The following is a 26,531-nucleotide window of genomic DNA, read 5'->3' on the forward strand; positions in this document are numbered from 1 at the left end:
TTCAATTTGTCCATCAATATCCCTTCATAATGTTATGTTATCATCCATACTACTTACAACGCCACCTAACTTTGTGTGATCAGCCGCTTTGGATATGAAACTTTCTATGCCATTACCCAAATTGTTGATAAATAATGTGAATAATTGAGGCCCTAACACAGATCCTTGAGGGATACAACCGGTCACATCCTGCCAATTTGAGAACCTACCTATTATTCCTATTTTCCATCGCCTGCCTTTCTACCAATTTCCCAACCGTGTCAGTAATTTGCCCTCAGTTCCATGGACTTCTATCTTACTAATAGACTGTTATGTGGGACTTTGTCCACTAACTTAGTCATCTCTTTAAAACATTCAATGATGTTTATCAGGCATGACCTACCTGCCATAAATCCATGCTGATTTTCCCTAATTAACTGAAAAATTTCAAAATACTCAGGTACCCCATCTTTCATTATAGTGTCAAATAATTTCTCCAATTAGGGCAACTGGTCTGTAATTCCCTGATTTATCTCTTTCATCCTTCTTAAAACGCAGACGAACGTGAACTTTTCCAATCCAGAGAGATGACTCTTGCATCTAGGAAAATCTATAAGATTATAGATAGAGCATCAACAATGCACTCTTTTACTTCCTTTAACACCTTCGGATGGAAACTGTCAGGTCCTGAGCATTTATGGCTCTTTAGTTGTATTAATTTCCTCAATACTGATGTTTTACTTACATTAATCTTATTCATTCCCTGTTCCTAATCCACTGTTAACTTCCTCAGGAGTTCTAGCAAGCTTTCCTACTTTTCTACTGTAAATACTGTTGCAAAGTAATTGTTCAACATGTCTGGCATTTCCCCATAGTCATTGACAATATCCTCATTTTCAGTCCTTAGTGGGCCAGCATTGCTCCTGACCACCCACTTCCTTTTCTGTAACGATAAAATTTCTTCTTACTGATTTTGATGTCTCTGACAGGTTTTCTTTCATAATTCCCTTTAGTGGCTCTTATAAGCCACTCTGTGGCCCTTTGTTGGTCTCTGTATCTTTCCTATTCAGCAGGATCTTGGCAGTTCTTTTGTAATTTAAACTTTTTTTTAAGTTTTGTGCTGTCACTTATCTCATCAGTTGTCCATGACTGTTTTCTTTTTCAGTGAAATGGAGCTTTGCCCTCTCAGGGCTATAAAGTGGTTTTGTGCTGTGTTAAGTATTTCTTTAGACATCCCAAAGCACAAAATTTATGGACTCTGGACTCATTTTCTCCATGTTCAAAACTTAACAAGAAGAGGTGTAGAGAAACCAATTAAAATCATGAATAGGTGCGGATGAGTTCCACTAACCCCTCAGTGAGTAGTAATGGCTTTGAACTTCAAATGGTTGGACTGACATTGACTATTGCTAATACAGATGTGGTGGCCAGATTGATTCATATTATTTCCATGTGGGATCTAGCCAGCTTTTTGTATAGCTGCACCAGACATTCTGCATCCTTGTTCTCCAGTTTTCTAGATATAAAGGCCAGCATTCCATTGGCTTTCTTGGTTATTTTCTGTACCTGTGAGGAAGTTAAAATGTCACGAAGGGGTCAGTTCCATGCTTTACTTCTCTTCCAGGGCACATTGGGGACTTTAGGGTTAGAAATCCCACTACCAAAAAAACGTATTGCAACAGTAACTGAAAGCCTGTACTCTTTCAATCCACACATGTGGATTCCCCATTCCATGCAAGTAAACCTAAACAAGACCTTTGTCCTTTCCCAACAGGACAAATAGCCCTGGCCCCAACCCAGTTAACTGCCTCTCTCTCCCATTGTCTTACCTCCTCTCCATATTAGCACAGGTTTGTGAATCCCCATTCACTTTCCCTCCATATTAACATAGGCATGTGAATCCCCCCAGTTACCTCTCCTCCATATTAGCATAGGTATGTGAGTTCCCTATTTGTAGCAGGCAAAACCTTTCTGCCATAATTCCTCTTCATTGACACATAATCACGGAAGATACGATAATCAGTTTCTATAGTCCATTCACACATTATTACAGGACATCGACATTCATCAGGTTTTGTAAAATAATTACCTATTTTAAGTTATGTGATGTCAATCATCCATGTGACTGATAAGTCTTTGTTCAATTCCTATAAAGTATCCTGTCTCTGGGTGTAAGGCAGAGATTCATGGAGATGAGTCACTACAAGTAGGCACTTGGCTACTTTAATGACGCTTTGAATCTCTTGCTGCCTGTCCGATAATAAAGCTATCACTGTTGAACAGAAAACTTGTGTCGTCCAGATTTGTGAAACAAAGCAGACATCAAAATTTGGTGCCGTGGCTGGGACCTCAACATAGGAAACGTCTCATGGGGCTGAGTAAGTGGCATGAAAATCTGAATTGGGCAGAACTGAGCAGTAAGCATGCCCTGGGGTGTTTTAACCCAGACTGCTCCTTGTGTTCAGCCAAACGATCAGTCCGTCGCTCTGTGGAACCAGTATCTTGATGAGGTTGCACAAATCACCTGGACTCAGTGTGTAAGGTCGGAAAGTTGTCCAGTTCCTCTAAAATCACTGCGGGGTGACATTGGCTACTCTATATTGTGCGAATTCTGGTCTGGGAGCTGCCTCTTTGAATATGGCCAGTGGAAATTGATTTATAGGAAAAAGGCAGGAGGCTCAGTAAATTTTTCATCCCACGGTATGAATACGGCCAATGGAAATTGTTCATAATACAGCAGGAAAGTAAAATGGGACAATCACTTGATGTAGCCGGGAAGGTGAACCCCCTTCAAAGTATATGTGAACACTTACCTGATCAGGAAAAAGACATCCGAAAATTAAGTGCAGCACTGACAAATGACTAGGGCACAAGATTTGGCCTCTGGGGTGAACTTGGGACATGGGTGCCTGTAAGCAAGTGGTTAACTTGATCTCGAAGAGAAGCTGTGTGAAAAGGTGGAAATCCATTATTGAGGAGTGGAAGGAGAGGGCTGATAGCAAATGGCAAGACACGTTGTTAGCCAGCTGGAGAAATAATGCCTGCGACAGGGAGATAGAAGTATTAACACTAGATGGGACTCCAAAAGGCTGGGAAGCACTAAAGGCAGAATGTGAAAGGTGGATGATAGGCGAAAAAGAGAACAGGACAAACAGCGCAAAGAGGTTACAGCTGGGGAAGATAAATTAGAGGGGTTAAAGTGGCAGTGCTACAAGGAGAACGAAAGCACTTCTCGGGATCCCGAGCTCAGGCCTGGCATGCCGACTGTTTGAGGAGGGAAGGAATAACATGGAGAAAGAAGAGGAATGGGGATGCTATCTCAGTGCACCGAAACCACCAGTTGTCCCACACCTGACCCCTTCCCCACCAGCGTATCCGAGCCCTGAGAGAACTTGCATAGCTGACCGGGTTAAAGTACACGCTAAGAAATCTGTGGCACTCTATGACCTCTGCGTTGGAAGTCACCATGCCCAGGTCACCATCCCCCGGACTATGTTCCCCATCAGGCAGTTGCCAAACCCCAAAGCAGATGAGGAAGATGAGCCTCCCACTATCGGAGCTTATGTCCCATGGAAACGCCAAGAAATGACTGTAAAGATAAGCCTGTCCAATTCACTCAGTACATCTGGCACACCAATAGGTTAACTTCATACCCTCCAGAAACTATCCTGATATATCCATTTTCTATCTAAAATGAATAACCTCATACTTGCTTACATTGAACTCCATCTCTCACAGTTTTGTTCATTCACTTAGTTTATCAATATCCCTTTGTAACTTTATGCTATCATCTATATCGTCTATAATGTCACCTAACTATATATCATCAGCAAATTTGGATATTTGGACTTGCTATGTCATTATTCAAGTCATTACTAAATAATGTGAACAATGCAGGCCCTAACACACATTCTTGTGGGACACCACTGGTCACATCTTGCCATTTTGAGTATCTACCCATTATTCCTTACTTTCAGTCACTTGCGACTCAATCAATTTCTCCACCGTAGTAAGTGATTTGCCCTTGACCATCTCAGTTCGTAGTCGCTTATGTGGGACTTTATCAAATGTTATGCAAAAACAACATCCATAGACATTTCCCTGTCCACTACCTTGGACACCCCTTCAAAAGACTCAATGAAGTCTGTCAGGCATGACCTGCCTGTTGTGAAACCATAGGTGAAAGTGAGGACTGCAGATGCTGGAGATCAGAATCAAGATTAGAGTGGTGTTGGAAAAGCACAGCAGGTCAGGCAGCATTGGAGGAGCAGGAAAATCGATGTTTCGAGCAAACGCCATTCATCAGGAATGGCACCCTGTAATCTCTGCGTTGGAAGTCACCATGCCCATGTCATGTGCCCTCCCCCCCCACCCCCCTGCCGAACTATGTTCCCCATCAGGCTGTTACCGTACCTCAAAGCAGATGAGGAAGGTGAGCCTCCCACTATCAGAGTTTATGTCCCATGGAAACCCCCAAAAATGATTATGATTATCAATCAGGCATTCTGATGAAGGGCTTTTGCCTGAAACATTGATTTTCCTGCTCCTCGGATGCTGCCTGACCTACTGTGCTTTTCCAGCACCACTCTGATCTTGTTGTGAATCCATGCTGAATCCATTCGATAAATTGAAAGTTTTTGAGGTGTTCAGTTACCATATCCTTGACAATACCTTCTAACAATTTCCTTGGTTTTCCTTTTGCCCTTCTTAAAAAGCAGAGCGGCATGTGCAATTTCCCAATCTAAAGGGGAAAATTCCTGTATCTAAGGAATTCTGAAAGATTATAGTTAGGCATCTGGCATTTGGATGGGTATATGAATGGGAAGGGTTTGGAGGGATATGGGCCAGGTGCTGGCAGGTGGGACTAGGTTGGGTTGGGATATCTGGTCGGAATGGACAGGTTGGACCATAGGGTCTGTTTCCATGCTGTACATCTCTATGACGCTATGACTCTACAATGTGCTCCCTACTTCCTTTAACACTCTCGGATGGAAACTATCAGGATTTAGGGATTTGTCACTTTAATATTATTAATTTTCTCATTACTAATGTGTTACACACGTTAGTTTTATTCTGTTCTTGCTCCCAATCCACTACGCATTTCCTTCAGACCTCTGGCCAGCTTTCCTCCTTTTCCATTGTAAGTACTGGCACAAATAATTTTTTAGTATATCTGCCATTTCTCCATAGTCACTGACAATGACACCACTTTCAATCATTAGTGTGCCAACATTGTTGCTGTCCTGACCATTCACTTTTCCTTTCTCTTACTATAAAATTCTTTATTACTGATGAAGGGGGGTGATAAACCGCCCCGTGTTTACCGTGGAGCAAGGCCCACATCGGGAGAACCAGCAGTATCCATTTTAAAGCAAACAGTATTCATTTTAAGACAGCAGCTGCCAGCCCGACCACGTGATCGGGAGAAGGGGGCCCAAAGACAGATCCGAATACACACCGGACCAGACACGAGTCATGACTCCAGACAATGGTCATGGCTCACAGATCGAAACCCACCTTATAATCTCGTCAAGGTTCCAACTGACACACACCCATAACCTGATCATGCAAACACCAAACAAACAGGATGAACCTAACAGACACTTTGGAAGTAACAAAGCGGGGTGCTAGCCTCCAGCCCTCACGGAGAGACAAGCAGATAGCACCCGGACCCACTTACATAAAGATAAACAGCACACCTTTTGTGTATGCTGCCGACTCTCCGAGAACGGCACGAAGCTTGACATTCACACATACTCCAGCCATGATTGCCACCACTCACACTCATTCATACCCAATCTCCTACATCCTGACTCATGAAGTATATAACTTGTGACATTGCGCGGGAAACGGGAGAGCGATTGAGATTCGAACCTTGGTTGGTCTCCGCCGGCGTTAAACACTTCAATAAAATTACTGATTGTCGAACCGCACTCTGGGCTCGGACTGAGATCATTTCATCCGCGCTAACACTGATTTTGATGCCACTGCTAAGTTTTCTTTCATAATCCCCTGTAATAGCTCTGATAAGCGGCTCTGTGGGTCTTTGCTGGTCCTTGTATTTTTCCCATTCAGCAGGATCTGTCTTTTTTTTGCATTTTTATAGCCCTTTCGTTTAGCTTTATGCTGCCCATTAACTCTATAGTTGTCCATGGCTGTTCTTTCTGTGACATGGAGCTTTTTCCTCTCAGAGGTATCAACTGGTTTTGTATTGTATCAAATATTTCTTTGAACATCCTTCACTGTTCTCTACCTGTTTCACCCATGAGCAGTTTACCAGTTTACAATGGACAGTCTCGATCTCATCACAATTTCTGGTAAGGTGGCAGTGGAGTAGGGGTTTTGGGCCCAGCGTTCGTCCAGTCCATCTGTTTTTCTTTTTGTTACTTTTCTTTATTTTTCTCTCTTTTCTCTTTTTTCCCTTTTTTTACTTACCTCCAGTTGAAGAACTCGGTCACAGAAACGTCATTGGCAGCAGTGAGAGGACCCAACAGTGGTGACCTGAGTAAGACCAACAGTGCGGACCTATGACGATGGCAGCGGAGGCGAGTTTGGGTTCCCAAAGACCTCTGCATCTGTAAGGTGGTCCTAGCACTGACTCATGGCTGCTGCGGAGGTGGGTTTGGGTTCCTGGCAACATCTGAGTGCAGCGCAGATTCACGGAATTAGGTTCAGCCCCAGTAGAAGACCTGGTGGCATCACCAATGGCTGCATCGGCGAGGTGGACACAAAGTGGGCTGATCACAATGGTGGAATTGAGTTTGTGTTGGTGCGGTACCCAGCAGCAACCTTGGCATCTGCATTGGCGATGTCCATCGAGGACACATCGAGGGCACTGGTGGAGGTAACATGGCACAGAAGAATAGTGAGTCACATTCCAGTGGCAGTGAAGAGGGCTCATGCCTGGCCACCAGGCCCATGGCCCATTTCAGAACACCAAGTAGGAAGGACTGTAATGTTCAAGACTGTCTCTTTACTTATTTATTTTTCTGCCTTTATATTCTGTGTTTTGGTTTAATTTTCTGTGTTTTAAAAAGGAGCTGGAGAGTGGTGACACTACACAACACTTCTCCTTGTATTTTGTAACAAAATACATGTGACAAGAAATAAATAAAAACATCTTGTTAACTTCAGACTTACCTAAATCTAAAACACCAATAGTTGTTTCATGCTATTCACTTTCAAACATTACATTGAACTCCATCATGTTATGATCACTATCTGATAAATGTCCATGCTCTATTAGGATACTAATTAAATCTCATTCATTACCCATTACTAAATCCAACACTGTTTGTCCTGTTGTTGCTTCCAGAACATTTTGCTGTAGGAAATGATCCTGGATAGAAATCTACTATTTTTCTGACAGGTACCTTTCTGCCTCTCTCAATCTATGTTAAAGTTGAAATTCTCCATTAATATTATTCTGGCTTTCTACACACTTGCCTAATTCCTGCCTTTACACAAGTTCGCACTTCAGGGTGGCTACAAGTGGATCTGTACACAACATTTATTACAGTTTTAGATCTTTTAGTGTTCATCAGTTCCACTGATACTATCTCTGCTGAATGCTTTGCCCCCATTACATCCTCCCGCACCACTGAAGAAGTTTTGGTTCTAATCAGTAAGGCTACCCCACCTCCTCTGCAATTGTCCTTGTCTGCCCTGTAAACCTTATAAACTGAACATTCAGTTCTCAATCCTGACCACCCTGTAGCCATACACCAGTAATGTCTACTATATCATATTCTATTCAGTTTCTATTTCTTTAAAACAATGAACAAAGCAATTTTAGATCAAGATATTATTCTTTTCAAAATTAGTTAGATTATTTTACACACTACCTTCAAATTAGAAGAAATTTTTGTCAAATCTGACATATCAAAATATTATTCTGAATTCAATTTCTGAAAGTCATCGTGTTTGAGATTTCCTTAGTTGGGAGACACTGTCAGCAATGTAGCTGTGCCTTTTCCCCTCTAGCAAACAATTAAGTACGTGTTTCCTCATTGGGTCGTCACTTTGACAGCAGTGAAAAAAGACTCTGAAGCAACTTGAATTTAGTACTGTCTCCTTTAGATTAGTGTCATCTTCTTTGCGCATAAGCCCAGAACATTTTTATTAATACTTTTGACAGGAGACAAAGTATACTTCCTTATTTTGCCAGAGCGATATGCTCTTTTTGTATATGGAAATAAAACTTTCAGTGAAGCATGACAATCCTGTCAGGAAGAAAAGTACAATAAGAGTATCATGCATTATTTATCCATTACTCACATGTATTCATATGTAACTAATGAATTTTTTTTGGCAGCTTTCAAAAACACTCTGGTTTGCTGTAATGTTACAGCTGCAAAAGTAATATTGTCCACTTATTGTGAAGCAAAAAAACGTATTGAACCGTGGAAGCCATATGTTACTTTCCTCGATATAAGAACATCAGAAATTAGAGCATGCATTGTCCATTTGGCCCTTGTGCCAACTCCATCATTCGAGAAGACCGAAACTGATCTGATTTACTTCAAATTTACTAACATACCAGTTCCTCATAAACATTAGTTGCTTTGTAGATCAAAAATCCATCAAAGTGTTACATATATTCAATGAAGCAGCCTCCCAGAAATTATATGTCTAATGTAATTGTCCTTTGGTCTCTAAATGCAATGGGAGAGGAATTTTACTTGGAAGCGTGCATAGGTCTAGAACAGATAGGAATGTAAAATGTGTGAAAATATAAGAGCATCAAAACCTGCCTCAACATAGCTGACATCCAGGTTTAAATCAAGCACCTTTGACTATATGTGTAGAGTTATGTCAGGAGATACTGTTTTTTTTAAAAGAAAATGGTCATGGAATGCACGCATCGTTGGCAAATCCTGCTTTTATTTACTGTACGTTCCTAATTGCCCTTGAGAAGGTGGCTTCTTGAACCACTGTATTCCATGTGGTACACCTGGACATACTGATATGACTTTTCCATTGGTGAAAACATAAAGTAAAGACACTTCCTGGGGGTGGCACGGTGGCTCAGTAGTTAGCATTGCAGTCTCACAGCACCAGGGCCCCAGGTTTGATTCCAGCTGCAGGTGACTGTCTGTGTGGGGTTTGCATATTCTCCCTGTGTCTGCATGGGTTTCCTCTGGGTGCTCCAGTTTCCTGTTACAATCCAAAGATGTATCAAGCAGATGGATTAGCCATGCTAAATTGCCCATAGTGTCAGGTACATTAGTGAGAGGAAAATGGGTCTGGGTGAGCTACTTTTCAGAGGGTCAATGTGGTCTGGTGGGGCAGAATGGCCTGGTTCCACACTGTAGGGAATCTAATGCAATCGAATTACCAAGATGACCAATTAAGTACCTTGTCCATATTAGATTTTAATCCACAAGATCTAGCAACAAAATTTATTAATAAATACAGTTATTGGTTTATATCAAAGTAAAACTGTTCAATGTAGAGACAATAATTGGTTAGCATTCATGGTCAGTGATGTAGAAGTATAAATGCTTATCCCTCTAAATGTCCCCAAAACACACATGCAAATATATATGCACACAGTCTTCAAGGAATATCTGTACAGATTTGATTCCTGAAATAAAACAAAACACTATGGCAAATATAACGGTTGAAGAAAATGGATAAGGCATTGTATCATCAGGAGTCTGTTCTTCTAATTTATTGGTATGTGTGCTCAAGTTAACAAACATGCACCTATATCTCTCAAGTCTTGCAAAGTTTGCTCAAGAACCACAATACTGAGCTGTTTTCAATCACTGTTTCAAAAGAACAGAAAGGTTTCGTCTCAAAACTTAACAAGAACATTTTCTAAGCAAACTTTCCTCCAATTCAACTTACTTCTGGTAGGCTTTCTTCCACTGGATCAAATAAAACAAGAACTTTTCCAACCCAATCATTGATTAAAAACAATCCGAGCTGGGGTCTACAGCAAAGCTAGCAGTTCCTGTGAGATTTTCAGGAAGCCTTGTTAAAAGGAAATCTCCAATGTCCACATTAAGTTTTCAATGAGCTCTTTTAAAGAAATCACAAAAGTTGAAATAAATCCATTTTCCACAATCTTTCAATACTGAAGTCCTCTGAGTACCATTAAGCATGAAGTATCTGATGTGGTCCTAAAAGCAAATTTTTGGGACTTAGAAAGATAAAACAGGACCCCAAAAGCTCTAATCTTAGTATTACTCCCAGTTCCTTAGGTGAGTGAGCAGACGAACTGGAGGATTGAGTAATTGAACACATAACTGAAAACTGGCATAGGAAAGAGGGCATCAGATTTCTGAGGCATTAGAACTAATTCTGGAGTGTGCTGGGACCTGTACAAACAGGACAGGTTACAATGTAATGGAAATAAGACTGATATCTTCACAGGGGGAATTCTTAGTGTTTTTGGGGTGAATTAAATTAGCTTTTTGGGGAGATTGGAGTCTGAGGAAAGAAGTAAGGTTAGTACAGGAAGTCAGAAAGATGTTAAGGAGGCTAGAAGACAGCAGAGACAAAGCCGAACATTGAATATGGTTGAATGCGAAATGATGTATAAAAGGCACTCTACCTGAGTGGTACACAGTGTGTGCAATAAGGTAGGTGTTCCAAAAGCATAAAAAGAGGTAAACAATTAAGTTGTAATTAAGTTGTAATTATAGAAACATGGATGCAAGATAATCAGGATCAGAAACAGAATATTCAAGCATACTTGGATACAAGGATGTTTGGGAAGGATAACAAAAGGGAAAAGGAAGTGGATCTGCACTAATAATATGAGATGGGCGTCAGTACATTCGGAAGAGAGAATCTGAGATCAAATGGGTCCCAGATTGGTGCAATGAAGAAACAGCAAAGGATGGTGGATATTAATTTAAGATATTAGTAGGCCACCAAATAGTAGCGATCGTGTGGAGTAGTATCAATCAAAAGATGAGAGAAATGAGTAGAATGGAAAGCACAGTTATTATGAGTGACTTCAATCTGCGTATAGACAGGATAAACCATCTGGGACGAAAGATGCAGACACCAAGTTTCTGGATTGCATTAGGGATTGTTTTCTAGAACAATATGATGAGGAGCCAGCCAGAGGACATGTTATTTTACATTTTCAATTATGTAATGAAAAATGGCCAATTAACAGTCTGGTTGCAAAGGAGCCTTACACAATTTGATAGAATTTTACACAATCTTCGAAAGGAAAGTGGTTCAATCTGGAACAATGATTTTAATTTTGAATAAGGGAAATTATGAAGATTTCAGGCGGAAATTAGCTGATGTACATTGGGAAAGTACATTAAATGGCTTAACTACATTTAGAGGCAATGGATAGTCTTTAAAGAGCTAATACATGGTTGACAACAACTATTTATTCCTTAAATGCAAAATCTCAAAAAATGCTAGCCGACCGTTACCGACAAAAGAAGTTCAAGATTATATTGTTGTGAAGATGTGGGTGTACTATACCTTTAAGAGAGTAAAAGCAAGCAGTGAGAGCACCAAGTATTCTCAATAAGACACAATGTAACATGCTCCAGCTACTCAGGTAGCTAGTTGCCTGGAAATGACAAAACAAATTTGAATTATGCCAATCAGTTTAAATTATACTCCAAAAATACCAAACTACAATCAAGTTTGAATTGAGTATATTGATAATCTTAAAAGCCAATGACACAATCCGATGCTTTGTGATATAAGACCAGGGCGAACAGCTGAAGACTGCTAGTCAGAACTCTCTGAAAGGTATTTGTCCAGAGAAGGAGTTTGCAAAGAGTTAAACATCAACACTGACCTGGAGAGCCAATCTACCGATGAAGATAAAGACAAGATTCGACCGCTGGCTGGTTTTAACATTTAAATTTTCTGTAAATCTTAATTGGGAGTTTTATTGGACTAGTATTATAGAAGAGAAGGTAAAATATAGGTTAGAGGAAGGAATTGTAAATAAGACCATAAGACCATAAGACATAGGAGTGGAAGTAAGGCCATTCGGCCCATCGAGTCCACTCCGCCATTCAATCATGGCCGATGCGCATTTCAGCTCCACTTACCAGCGTTCTCCCCGTAGCCCTTAATTCCTCTAGACTACAAGAACCTATCAATCTCGGCCTTGAAGACATTTAGCGTCCCGGCTTCCACTGCACTCCGTGGCAATGAATTCCACAGGCCCACCACTCTCTGGCTGAAGAAATGTCTCCGCATTTCTGTTCTGAAATGACCCCCTCTAATTCTAAGGCTGTGTCCACGGGTCCTAGTCTCCTCGCCTAACAGAAACAATTTCCTAGCATCCACCTTTTCAAAGCCATGTATTATTTTGTACATCTCTATTAGATCTCCCCTTAATCTTCTAAACTCCAACGAATACAATCCCAGTATCCTCAGCCGTTCCTCATATGCTAGACCTGTCATTCCAGGGATCATCCGTGTGAATCTCCGCTGGACACGTTCCAGTGCCAGTATGTCCTTCCTGAGGTGTGGGGACCAAAACTGGACACAGTACTCCAAATGGGGCCTAACCAGAGCTTTATAAAGTCTTAGTAGTTCATCTCTGCTTTTATATTCCAACCCTCTTGAGATAAGAGACAACATTGCATTCGCTTTCTTAATCACAGACTCAACCTGCATGTTTACCTTTAGAGAATCCTCGACTAGCACTCCCAGATCCCTTTGTGCTTTGGCTTTATTAATTTTCTCACCATTTAGAAAGTAGTCCATGCTTTTATTCTTTTTGCCAAAGTGCAAGACCTCGCACTTGCTCACGTTAAATTCCATCAGCCATTTCCTTGTTGTTAGTTAATTATTCTGTGTAATACTTTAAGAAATAAAGTTGTTAATTTTTACTTTAAATAATTCTTGGCCACTTGAATTTTTACAGATCATTGCACAGGATAACTCTTTTCGGTGTTGCTGGTTTTAAATTAAGCAGCAGGGTTTACCCCGTATCATAACATTATAAGACTAAAAGAAAAGACCAATTAATTCACAAAAAAAGTAGTAAATCTGGGGATTAGGAGTTAGCAACAGGACACAAAAACGAACTGTTAAAAACACCTCTAAAAGTACATAAAAAGTTACAGATGTATGTGGGACCAGTACAAGCAAGTTCAGGATAATTTATAACAGGTAGTAGAGCAATATCAGATAAGCTAACCTTCCATGTGTTTTCTATGAGGAATACATGAGTGATCTCTCAGAGTTAGAAATCCAAGTGGCTGAGGAGAATGAGGAGTAGAAAGACATTAGTATTACAATGAAAGTTGTGTTGGAGAAACTAATGTGGCTGAGTGATGCCCAGAACAGGATAATTCTACAACCCATGCTGTTGAAGAATTTTGTTTTAGAAATATTCTAAATATTGGTAATTACTTTCCAAAATTCTGTAGATTCTGGAATGATCTCTCCAGGTTAGAAGCTAATAAACACACTTCTCTGTTTAAGAACGGGACAAGCAAGAAAACCTGTATTCTTTATTTCAGATTTCAGGTTTAACTAACATTTTCCTAGCTACCATCAGTTTTGAGGAAGAGTCACCAGACCCAAAACGTTAACATTGATTTCTCTTCACAAATGCTGCCAGATCTGCTGAGTTTTTCCAGTAAAATCTGTATTTGTTTCTGATTTACAGCATCCACAGTTCTTTTGCTTTTTAAAAAGGAAGAATGACCTAACTGACTGTCCATTGGAGTTCAAAGTATTGAGTAACCTTTTACAACTCCTTATGACTTTAGGCATTGTATTGTGTTAAAGGCACAATTCAAATACAAATTGTTTTTGTTCCAGTGCAACTATCATGAGTGTTCAATGATCAGTGCTAGGTCTTTTGTTTACAAAGTAAATAAATAATCTGGAAGTGGGGACAGAGAATAATCCTCGGTGTTTGTGGATAATATCAAACCGGAAGACACTATGAATAAACAAGAACAGACTAATTAAATATCAAAGGAATTTGACAGACTAGAAAGTTGGACTCTCGAGTAGCAGATCTCATTTAATGTGGATAAATGCAGAGTCCTGAGATTGGGAAAGGATAATAAAGAGTGACAATGCAAGCTAAATGGTATTATTGTAAAGGACAAGACACAGGAGAGGGATTTGAGTTCCTGGTGGAAATATTGCTGAAGAATATTGTACAGCAGCAAAAATTAGAGCAACTGGCATCTTGTGCTGTCTGGGCAAAGAAAGAGAGCATAACTTTCAAGTAATTGAGATTGTACAGCTCACTGATCTGAGCTCACCTGGAATACTGTGTACACTTCCAGTTATCATATTATGAGAAAGAATCGGAAAGGCATTGGAAAGGGTGCAGAGGGCAACTAAATTTATAGCTCGTATTAGGTTTATGAAATGAGGTGAAACTGCAGATGCTGGGAACATTTACACTGGGAACAAAAGGCTCAGATATTTAAAACGCTAAAGGTTTTAGACAAGATAAATGTCAACATATAATTAGAGACTCTACAACAAAAGAATCTTAAACGTAAAAAAGAAATGAAAAGACAATGCACGTTTACAGATGAGATAGTTATCAAATAGGATGCACTGTGAAATACAGAGACAATTCATCAAATAATATGATAGGAACCTGAAGAAATGTCTGAGGGGAAGGTTTCATACTTACAGGCTTGAACATCATATCTACAAGGATTAAGAATATGTAAATAAACCACCTGATGAAAGAGTGACGCTCCAGAAGCTAGTATGCTTCCAATTAAACCTGTTGGACTATAACCTGGTGTTGTATGATTTTTAACTAAATAAACCACAATTGTGTTTTTTTTACTCCTGTGACGAATATCGTATATTACTAGTCTGTGGTGTGGTAGTGGATGGGTGGAGTTGGAGTTCAGTTTATTGTGGTGATTCATGGATCTGTCAAATGATAAGGCAAGAGTGGTACATCTTTTTGTCTTTGGGAGTGGAGGCACCAACATGGGAGAGAAATGTAAGTTCTGGAGGAATGATATGCAGAGGAACCTCGATTATCCACAGGACACGGGCGGTAGTATTTCATTCAGTTAATCTATTGCTGGATCATTGAGGCCGGATAACATAGGTAGCCACACATCGGGACCTTGCGATCTTGTTCAGATGATCTGAAATTCGGTTAATTGAACGCCGGATAATTGAGGTTCCTCTGCAGATGTCCGTTATTACAGATTGTGAATGTCCTCAAGATGTAACCGAAGGTGTAAAGTTCTGTGCTAAGTCAAACCTGGGATAGTAAATAAAAGATACAATGCCAAAGGAAGTGGTGGATGCAATGCCAAAGGAAGTATAGTTTTAAAAAAACATTTAAAAAGCATTTAAACAACATTTAAAAAAGCATTTGGACAAGTACATGCATAGGAAAGATTAGAGGAATGGGGCTATTGCCACTGAGTGGAAATATTTCAGATGTTTATAATTATTGAAAATGGAGTTTGAGTCTGAACACTGGGAGGATGACACTTTAATCTGAAACGACCTAGACTGAGGTTCGAACATCTGGGACAAGGGGTCTAGAATCGGGCACATGTTGGCCCATTTCAAAATACCTCGCCATGAAATCTAAGCTGACTTCTGCTGTATTACAGTTGACATTGTGGATTTCTGTCGTATGTTCTTTTGGATGCAGTGTTAAACACAAATTCCAGCATTCCTCAGGTGTACTTCAAAAGTCCCACATCACTCTTTGAAGAGCTGGAGAGTTCTCATAACATGTAGGTCAATACTTACCTCAAACCAATGGTATGAAATGGAAATTATCTGATCACTTCTTGAGTATCAAGAAAGTGGGAGAATGGGGTTGAGAAGCCTATCAGTGATTACTGAATGGCAGAGGCGACTTGATGGGCTGAATGGCCAAATTTCTGTTCCTATGTCTTATGGCTTTATGGTCTTATGGTCATCTCATTGATGCTTGGAAAACCATGCCACTCACAAATTGTGGCTGCAGTATTCATAGTACAGCAGTGATTATACTTTATATGAAAGCTGAGAAGTCCTTTGGAATATTCAGCAGTCGTGAAATAAATTACATAAATGCAAGCTATTTTTATACAATGTCTGATAACATGGGAAATGGAGTATACAGTTGTTCAGCTGTTTGGTGGGGGAAGAGATCCTGGTATGTTGCAGAACTACTGGGGAGTCCATGTGTGGAGCATTGTGAGGAGATATTGAACTCTCAGTACTCTGGCAGTTTGGAGTTAATGGAATAGAGGACGTTGATGTACTTTGAAAGGCACCATTGAGACTTTGGCAGGAGTGCCTACCAAAATGCAATGACCAAGTGTCCTGGGAAGACCTGAGATTTGTGAGAACTGGGGCAAGCTAAACTGGTCTGTTTGTATTGTAGTCATGGTCCTTTAGATCTGAGAGACAGTCTGGTACATGAGAAGCAGTTGGGAGTTTATTTCACTGAGGCATCAAAGGGATTTCCCAGCTTCTGATAATATAAAATGCTTTAGTAGATCCCAGAACTAGAGTTCTAGAAGCTTGAGGAAAGGATGTCCCTATCCAGAGGTATATTAAAAGGGATAGTCAGCAGGCTTTGGGGGATATGGGAACTCCAGCAAATGATGCTGGTATCCAGTCAAACTTGGAAAGAGGCCATGGGTAGAATCTTATTGGAATCTGAGCTATGTTGGCTATGGTGAGACTTGTGGCAGAATCCAATAAGAAGACCCACAATGCCTATCTCGACACTGGGAGCAGCTCCGATCATCTTCTGTTTTTATCAAGAGATGTGATGAGTTTCTTGCTAGTCATCGGCAAGCTGCCGTTTATGTAAGATTATAGCTTGCTCGACAGTTAGTAGCACAACAAATGGTCTCATTAATATTGAGCTTCATATCTTACCAAACACACCAAACAAACTAGGCATTGAGAAACAAAAGCAGAAATTGCTGGAGAAGCTTAGCAGGTCTGGCAGCATCTATGGAGAGAAATCAGAATTAATGTTTTGGGTCCAGTGACCCTTCCTCAGAATTGGACCCAAAACATTAACTCTGATATATCTCCACAGGTGCTGCCAGACCTGCTGAGCTTCTCCAGCAATTTCTGCTTTTATTTCTGATTTCCAGTATCCGCAGCTCTTTCAGTTTTTATTTATACATTGAGAAATCTTAAGACGGAAATCTGAAAGTACATGGCATTTCAGCTCACTGCTGGCTGTGACCAGACTCCATAGTGCCAAGGACCCAACAGCACCTCAGGGCACCAACTGCGCACACCCGTCATTCCAGGCATGAGCACCCAACATTTTCCAATACCTCATGATCATCATGGCGCCTCTCCAATCTGGATGCACAGACTTACCTTGCAGTGCACACTGGCAACTAGCATTAAAAAGGCTGCAGCACTTTGCGTGCAAGGACAGGCATCTCTGGGCTGCTCAATTGCTCTCTTAATGCCCACTCACTTAGCATCTAACAAAATGCTGGCAGCATCTATTGTTTGGTTTCTTCTTAGGTGCTTAAGCCAGAGTCAAAGCCAATTAGTATTGTTGTATTGATGAGTTTTATTTTAACAGATACACAGACAGACCACTTGTCACGCTTGTCAGTAAGATTCTGTCCAGTTGGGGGACATCTCGATGTGCTGCAGACCAAGACATCAATCTAGCATCTTCAGAGTGTGCCAATGGCCTGATTGGGAAATATACTAACACATTCATTCAACCTAATCACCATGACACAAAGTGAGTGAAGGCTAGCCCTTCATCCAGTCAATGGGTCCACTACTGGTCAGAATGTCCTGGATCAGTTAGTCAGGGACAGAGTCTGCACACAGCCCTGTGGCATAGACAGGGTCACTCATCTGCTCAGCATGCTCACTGACAGGGCATCTGTCTGACTGCAGTCCAAGGATTGAATGACTGTCCATCCTGCTGGGCCAAGACCAGCACCCAGGGGAATTGTGTATCATCAGTTGGGGAACTGCAAAGCACTGGTTGCATCCGGTCAGCCACGTTTAGGGGCAACTTGTTGAAGTCAGACTGAGATCAGGGATAAATATAGTTCTGAGGGTCTGTCCATTGATTGTTAAAGAGGGTAGAAGGGAATCCTGTAAGGACAGAGGATGATCACTGAAAAAAGAGGTGGGGTAGTCAAGTCTGGTGGGAGAAAGTAGAGGTATTTATGAAAGGGAATCAAGGACCAGAGCGGGGAGGAAGTGAAATTGAATGGGGAATAGGTGCAACAGGATCAAAGGTCATGGAAGGCCACATGGTTTCGTTAGGGTGAGTATAGAGGAGCACAGTGGGCATCATTAACTTTCAACATCAGGGTACATAGAATAGGGATGACTGTTGGAAGGGAGTTTCAGTGTGGTGGGTGTCCAAATTGGAGAGATAGGTGCAAATAGGGCAGTATAAGGAAAAAGGGAATGCGGAAGCTCAGGAGAGAGTGGGGGGAGATCTAGTCACCACTTGTGGCCCCATGCTGATTGTGTTCACCACAAATTATGTTCCCTGGTATCACTTGTGTTCTCTACATACACAATGAAAAGCAGCTTGAACAACACCCAGACTGGGTTGAGTTCAGTGTCACTTTGATGGGCAAAAGCACAGGATCCAAGTCTGCTCGACATTAAAACATTGAAGGGGTAAATGCATGAAGCATGTGTATGCAAACTCCAGCTAACACATTTCCTCACCTATTTGCAAAGATTGTAGAATAGACATGCTCATATGTCAAATGTTGGTCAAGGCCCGATTGCACTATGTCTTTGGTGCTAGCCAAACTAACATTGTTATCTCAGTGATACAGAAGGTAGCAACAAGTTCGAGAGAACGCTCATTAGAAGAGATTACAGGTGACAGGAATTGATAAGGCCATGAAGGGGTTCGAAAATAAAGAGAATTGTAAAATCAGGACTTCACTTGTTCGGGTATCAATACAGGTCAGTGAACACAGGAATGATGTGGAGGGCGGGGCGGCGGGGCGGGTTGGAATTTAAAATGGAAATAGCAGAGTTTTAGCTGACATCAAATTTACAGAAGTTAGAATGTGGAAGACCAGCCAGAGTATGTGGGAATAGGCTTTGATCAGCAGAAGAGACTAATGTCAAGTTGGTAATATTAGGAAATTGGAAATTGATGGTCTTCATGAAAGCAAGAACAAGAATTAAGTAAAATAAGAATAATTGCATGAAGTGGATAATTGTATTTGCCAGTGACAGCGCAGTTGGTTCATCCTAAGATGGTCGTGGTAAGTAGACATGGGGCCCACAAACAGTAAAGTAAGCAGTGAAAGCTAATCATGACAGTGAGTTGGTGGCAGTGTATGAGAGATTAAAAAGGAAAAGGTGATCACAGTGGAGCAGGTATGAAATGTCCTTTTTTCTGAATAAATATTTATCAATCTGTCTGAGTTTACAACTACAAAAAAGCCAAAGTTGTACAACCAAAACAAAAGATGACAAACCTTTTCTGATATACATTGACTAAACCACCTTTCTCTCTTTATCACATTAAAAAACACAGAGAGCAGAGCGGCTGTGAGGAATGTTGAATCAGCCATGATGCTATGGAATGACATAACAGGCTGAAGAGGCTGAATGACCTATTCCTGGTACTGTCAATCTGATTACATTTTTAGAAAGGTCAGTTTTAAATGGTTCTAAAGGACAATTCTAAATCATTCAAAGAAGAAAAGAGGGCAATAATAACATATTAAATATTCTTTTTTTATGATAAAGAGGCCTTACCTGTATCCAAATGTTTGTCAGTTCAGCCAATTTTGCTCCAAATTGATGCAAAAAAAAGTTTAAAAGGCACATGATATCAAGATTCTGTTTTGCCATGTGTCCTACCTACAGTCAAAAGTGTTGCTATTACTTGCTTGCAGTATTCGTTGTGGCAACAAAATTCAGCTTTTAAAAAAAATCAGCGAGGCTAACAAAAACATAAAAAAACACAAAATTAATGTATAGATTCTTACAGTGGCACTTTAGAGAGTATAAGGCAGCAAATGAAAGATGGGAAGCAAATAATGTAGCCATGGATTGGGAGTTAATCAAAGGATGAATTAATGTGTACTTTATAGATCAGACAGGTGACAAAGAACAACAGGGAATCTTACTGCAGTTGTAAGGGGTCTTGGTGAGACACCACCTATTGTATTGTGTGCATTCTTGGTCTGCTTAACTTGGAAAGAATACTCCTGCCTTATAGAGAGTGTGATGGATGTTCACTAAACTTTAACTGTTGATTTCAGAACTATCCTATGGTAAGAGATTAGTTCAATTGGGCCGAGTATTCACTCGAGTTTAGAACAATGAGAGGGGATCTGATTGAAATGTCTAAATTTCAAACAAGTCTGTACAGACTAGATTCAGGGAGATATTCATTTCATGGTTGGGGAGTCTAGAACCAGTGATCACAGTCTTCAGGTAGACTATTTAGGACTGAGACAAGGAACGATGTATTCAATCAGAGTAGTGAACCTGACAAATTCTCTGCCACAAAACATTGTGGAGGCCAAGTCACTGAATATATTCAAGAAAGAGATAGAAAATATTTAGATTTCAAAGTCATCATGGGCATTGGGAGAAAGCAGGAATTTGACCTTGAAACAGATGATCAATCACAGTCATATTGAATGGCAGAGCAGGTTAGAAGAGCCGAACTGGCCTGCTCCTGTTCCTGGCTTCCACACTTTTATTTGCCCAGCTGATTATGTTATAAATTCATGCACCAGTACATCCATCTAATGGAATTATAAATTATAATTAGATAACACACCTTTGTAACATAGTAATCAATCACTCGAGACACTACACCCCCTGTAGGGATTCTATAATTGTGTATGTTATGCAATAGAAGCAGGCAGAATAGACACATAGAAAAGTTGTTTGCAAAGAAAGCCAACTGGTTAGGTTTTGAACGGGGAGGTTTTCTCAAGGCTTCGACAGGGCAGGACCAGGCTGAGATGAGCTAAGCCAGCCTTCACTGGAGTTACCTCAGGCACAATAGCTACTTTTGAGAATGAGAAATAGGAAGGAGAAACTGCTTAGTAACACAGAGCTGTTTCAGAGCAACACAGACAGCACAGAAAAGCAGGAAGTACATTTCAGAATGGATGGTTAGTGAGGTGATGAGAAAATGCAATGAAATAACACAATCTTCAGTGGTACAGGAGACTTTGTAAAAACCGAGAGCTAAATATATCGATCAAGTTTGCTGTAATGCGATTCACTCAGGAGAGATAAACGGAACAGTGTTAGGGGGGGTCAGGTAAGTGGAGTGTTGGCAATAATGAGAGTCACACAGAATCAACAATTGAACATATTAGAGTGGCCAGGTCAGTAGGACCAGATCAGATTGTCCAACCAATGCAAATATAGCTGAAGTTTAGCCAGACAGAAGAAGTAGGAAGAGAGGGAATGATGAGTCAGGCTGGCATATTTTCATGGAATAATATTCATTAGGTTTGTTTATCTAGGATAATAATGTAATAAATTGTGTTAACACACTGGTTGTATAATCTCCTCTGAATCAGAATATTGTGAGGCCAAGCTCCACTTTATAGACAGAAGTACATAATCTAACAAGTTGTTGCAACACTGAGGGAATACTATGCTATCAGAGGTCTCATTATTTGAACAATATCAGGGACTTCTGGACCAATATGCATCCCTCAATAGCACTTCCTAAAATGGACATCATTGATCCGTGATATAGTTACAATGGATGGGAGGCCATTTGATTTGTCAGGTCCATGCTGGTTCTCTGCAGATGCACTCCACCTCGTGTCCACCACTTTTCCATAGCCCTACACATTTTTTTCAAATATTTCCCTTTTTAATACCATGATTGACTCTGCCTTTGCCAAATCTGAGGCAGTGCATTCCAGATCCCAAACAATCACTGTATAATTTTCTTTTCATACTGCATTTCTTAGTTTGCCAACAATCTTTAAGTTGTGCACTCTGGGGGGTTCTCAACACATTGTTCATTTGCTTGACTGTTTTTGCGAGTTTGTTGTGTATGAATAACTGCAGCATTTCCATAGTTTACAAAAGTAACTACACTATAACAAGTAATTATTTGGCGATGAAACTATTTGAGATGGCCTGACACTATGAAAGATAGTGAATAAATATAAACTTGTTTTTATTTCATACAGAAGATTTCTGAGCTACATTTTCTAATAGAGGACCTGAGAGTTGCACCTTACAGGTGTGGTGCCACCAAATATCATTAAACCTCCCAGGTTTTTATTCAAGAAGGTGGAAGATTTCAGATGTCCAGGTTTTGACATGTAGATTAACATAAACATAACATAGTTATTGGCAGATAAAGCATGACTGAAATATGATAATGCAGCAAAGACGATTCAACTGTTCGATATATGCACAATATTTAATACGGTACGCATGCATTATTTTGCCCTTTTAATCATTGCCACAGAAAGCTGATACTTTCAAAAGATGGTCAGCTATCATTCAAATATGTCACTGTACCATCGGTCTATATTATCAAATCAAATTTGTAATTTAACATTAACTTGAATTACTTTCCATTTCCTAATATTAAATGCAATGTGTCATTCATCTATGCAGTTACTAAGTCTCTGTACATCTTTTTGAATGATTATCTGTTACATCTTCAAAGAATTCTAATAAATTTGTTAGGCACCATCTGCCTTTCATAAACCAGGTTAGCCTTAAATTATTGCCTTTGCTCTCATTAAATGCACTTGAATTGCCTCCTTATAATAGACTCCAATATTTTTACTACTATAGATGTCAAGCTAACAGACCTATAATTCGCAGGATCATGCCTCTGACCTTTTTTTAAAAGATGAAATCACATTATGCCAATTAATCAAGATTGTGTATGTGGTTTCCCTGTTTATGTGGGTTGAAGTCAGATCCTGATGCAGGAAACAAATCAGAATATTTAATTATTTAATATGAATGGTTCATAAATTTGCCATGTATTGATATGGTAATGTATTTGGAGACCTTAATAATGCTATGCTGCACTTCACATTTACTCAAGGCAGAAAGTATCTCTTGTAATTTAAAAAGAAGTATTCATATTAGATGCTTTGAAGTCTTTCTATGCCACCCAAATGCCAAGCTATTCTTTTCAATATGTCTGCCATAGCTTTGCTACATGATAGTATGGTTGAATTTCTTCTGAACCAAGCTTCAAAATAATCTAGATTGCCAACTTAGCTTTTATCTAATAATTTTGCTTTGAAAAAGACAAGATTTAGATAATGAGTGTCAATATTTAGCAAGTTATTGCAGTTAACTTGTTAAATATTAACACTCGTTATTGAATCTCATCTGCTCAAAACAATGATAAAATTAGCACAGCTTTAATGTAATCTTGTCTAAATGATTAAATTGGAATATCAGCTTGCAGATTAGCATCGGTCAATGTATTGCCAATGTTAATTGAGAGAAACTGCAAGAAAACTGCAGGTATGGCTTAACATACGGTTCCCAATCAATGACTGCCACATTCCATATGGCTAGCTGCAGGAGATTTATTCTATGTGCTGAAATACATAATACAGACAGTAGACTCATTAAAGATATTAATACCAGCATTAGTGGTAGGTTGAGAAAGTGCACGATATTGCTGAAATTGCACATCAGACATGGAATGCATTCCTTCCACCGAAAAAATTTGGCCTTTGGGAGCTGAAGCAAGATCTGAAATAGTGGCCAGTCCCAAATGACATCTCTTCATAACAACAGCAAAGGTGGTTTTTATGTCAGCTATTAGTGACAGAACATTATTATGTAGACACTACGTAACAGGTTAAAAAAAAAGAACTATGAATGTTGGAAATCGGAAACAACAACAGAAATTGCTGGAAAAGCTCACTTGGTGTGGCAACATCTGTGGAGAGAAATCAACGTTAATGCTTTGCATTCAGTGACCCTTTCTCCGAACTGATGGTAGTCTACTTTTGTTACTACATAATGGCTATTGTTTTCAGTGCTACCTTGGTATCAGATTTAGCAGAGAAGGATAAACATGAGTAGGCTAGAGCTGCCTGATATGGGAGCTAGCATTAAAGGTGTGATGTCTGAACCAGCTACTATGCTGCCAACTGGTGGTACATTAGTCATGGTTATCTAGGACTAAATGAGGAGAGGTGTCTTCATAGATTATGTTAAGCAGGGAGGCAATGTTGATGCTGAGCAACTTTCTAGATGAAGACTTCCAATTAAAATAAACAATATTGCCAGTTTATTGGTCATTTATGTATCACTGGATAATGCTGTATTCTCTTTAATGTTTTGCTATAATTCTGTGGCTAGCTATTGAGAATGAAGTGAATACTAGAATCATGAATTCTGATGCACAGCTGCAAGATAAAACATCTTATTCTGACACATTGCTGATTCTTCACAAGTGCAAGGACATCGCTGACGTTATTCATGTAAAAGTTCAGAGCATGGAAATATTTTTACAACCTCATAAATCACAATTTTAGTGTCTCCATATTAATCTGGTCTCTAATCTCAGTAATGATATCTGCCAGCCAACATCTATTCCTGAAAACTGTAGTATTAATGCTAAGACTATCTTATGTCAATTAGATATGCCATGTTTATGTGAAGGATGTACACACGGCTCCTGGGATATCATAGTGACACTTGTCTGCACTGATCCATTTTGGAATTATCCACTGAGAGGCCTGGAGTGCAGATATGATGACTTCATTATTTCTGAGGATGGCAGCATCAGTTTGTGCAACACCTTAGATATCTACTAAGTTGTAAATTTGGCAGGAAGAAGAAATGAGCTGAATATTCCTTAAGTAGAGAAAACCTGAAGAAAGCTGTAGCACAGAAGGAGTTGGATGTTCTGGGGTTCTAGAAGCTAGCATCCTAGTTCAGTGGTTAATAGGGAATGCAAATGTAATGTTGACCTTTATTTCTAAGGGAATGGAGTATCAAAGTCCAAGGCACTAGTTAACCCACAGCTGGAGTATTGTGAATAATTTTAGTTTATTTTTCTAGGGAAAGAAATACTGGCATTGGAGGCAATTCAAAGATCTTCTGAAGGTAAATCGAATAGGTTTTGCCTACATTCATTGGAGATTTGAAGAATGTGAGATACTTGATAGAAGTATGTAAGATTTTGAAGGTGCTTGACAAGGTTTGAATCTGAGGGGTTGTTTGCCCCTGTGGAAGACCCTACACCTGTGCCTGCATTTGTTAAGTACAGATAAATCCAACTCTATAGAAAAGGAGGTGGTTAATATAGAACTAAACTTTGTGCAGGATATGAATGTCACTACAAGGAAATAACTCAATAACACACTTTGAAAGACCGGTGTTAATCAGGTGCTCAGCCAAGATAGATGTAATTATGTTTGCATTGTTCCTTTCAGGAAACTAGCTGTGCAGTTTACCAGCAACATACAGAACACTCAGCACCATAGCTCGCAATCATAGTTATCATGAAATTCCCTTATTTCTATTTATTTTCAGAGCAATTATTGTATCACTAAGAAACTATGGCTCCAGATTAAAGCAGACACATTGGACCAGATTCCCATAAGCAAGGCAAGGCAGAAAATTACATAAGGAAATGTCCTGACTCATCAGATCCATCTCCCCGTGGCCCCTGCAAGGGCTAGGCTTTCTTCAGCGAAGCTGGGGTAAATTTAAAACAGGCCTGTTGATATTCAAAGCAACTTAGAGGTGACAGGAAAGCATACTAGTTGTCTGAAAGGTTGATAAGCCATTAACCCACAACTGCACCAACAAAAGCACATAAATTGATATTGTTTCTCCAGATAGCCCTGTTATGAAAGCTTAGCTGACCTCCAAGACTCACCATGATTGGACTTTATGAAAACTGGGGATGAGTTATCAGATTCAAGAGTGTGGTGCTGGGGAAGCACAGCAGGTCAGGCAGCATCTGAGGAGCAGGAAAATCGATGTTTTGGGCAAAAGGAATGAAGCTGGAAGCCTCAGGGTTGGAGAGGTAAATGGGAGGTGGGTTGGGCTGGGGGAAGTTAGCTGAGAGTGGAATAGGTGGATGGAGGTCAGGTTAAAGGTAATAGGTTGGAGGGGAAGTTGGAGCGGATAGGTGGGAAGCAAGATGGACAGATGGGATGGGTCATGACAACAGTGCTGAGCTGGAAGGTTGGAACTGGGTAAGGTGGCGGGGAAGGGCAATAAGGAAACTGGTGAAATCTACATTGATGCCATTGGGTTGAAGGGTCCGAGGTGGAAGATGAGGCATTCTTCCTACAGGTGTTGGGTGGTGAGGGAGTACCGATGGAGGAGGCCCAGGACCTGCACGTCCTCAGCAGAGTGGGAGAGGGAGTTGAAGTGTACAGCCATGGGGCGGTAGGGTTGATTGGTGTTGGTGTCCCAGAAATGTTCTCTGAAGCGCTCTGCGAGTAGACGTCCTGTCTCCCCACTGCAGAGGAGACCGCATTGGGAGCAGCAGATACAGTAATTGACATGTGTGGAAGTGCAGGTGAAACTTTGATGGATGTGGAAGGCTCCTTTGGAGCCTTGGATGGAGGGGAGGGGATGGTGTGGGCACAGGTTTTGCAATCCCTGCGGTGGCAGGGGAAGGTTTCACATGAGTT

Source organism: Chiloscyllium punctatum, chromosome 10, assembly GCF_047496795.1.
Source record: "Chiloscyllium punctatum isolate Juve2018m chromosome 10, sChiPun1.3, whole genome shotgun sequence".
NCBI lineage: Eukaryota > Metazoa > Chordata > Chondrichthyes > Orectolobiformes > Hemiscylliidae > Chiloscyllium > Chiloscyllium punctatum.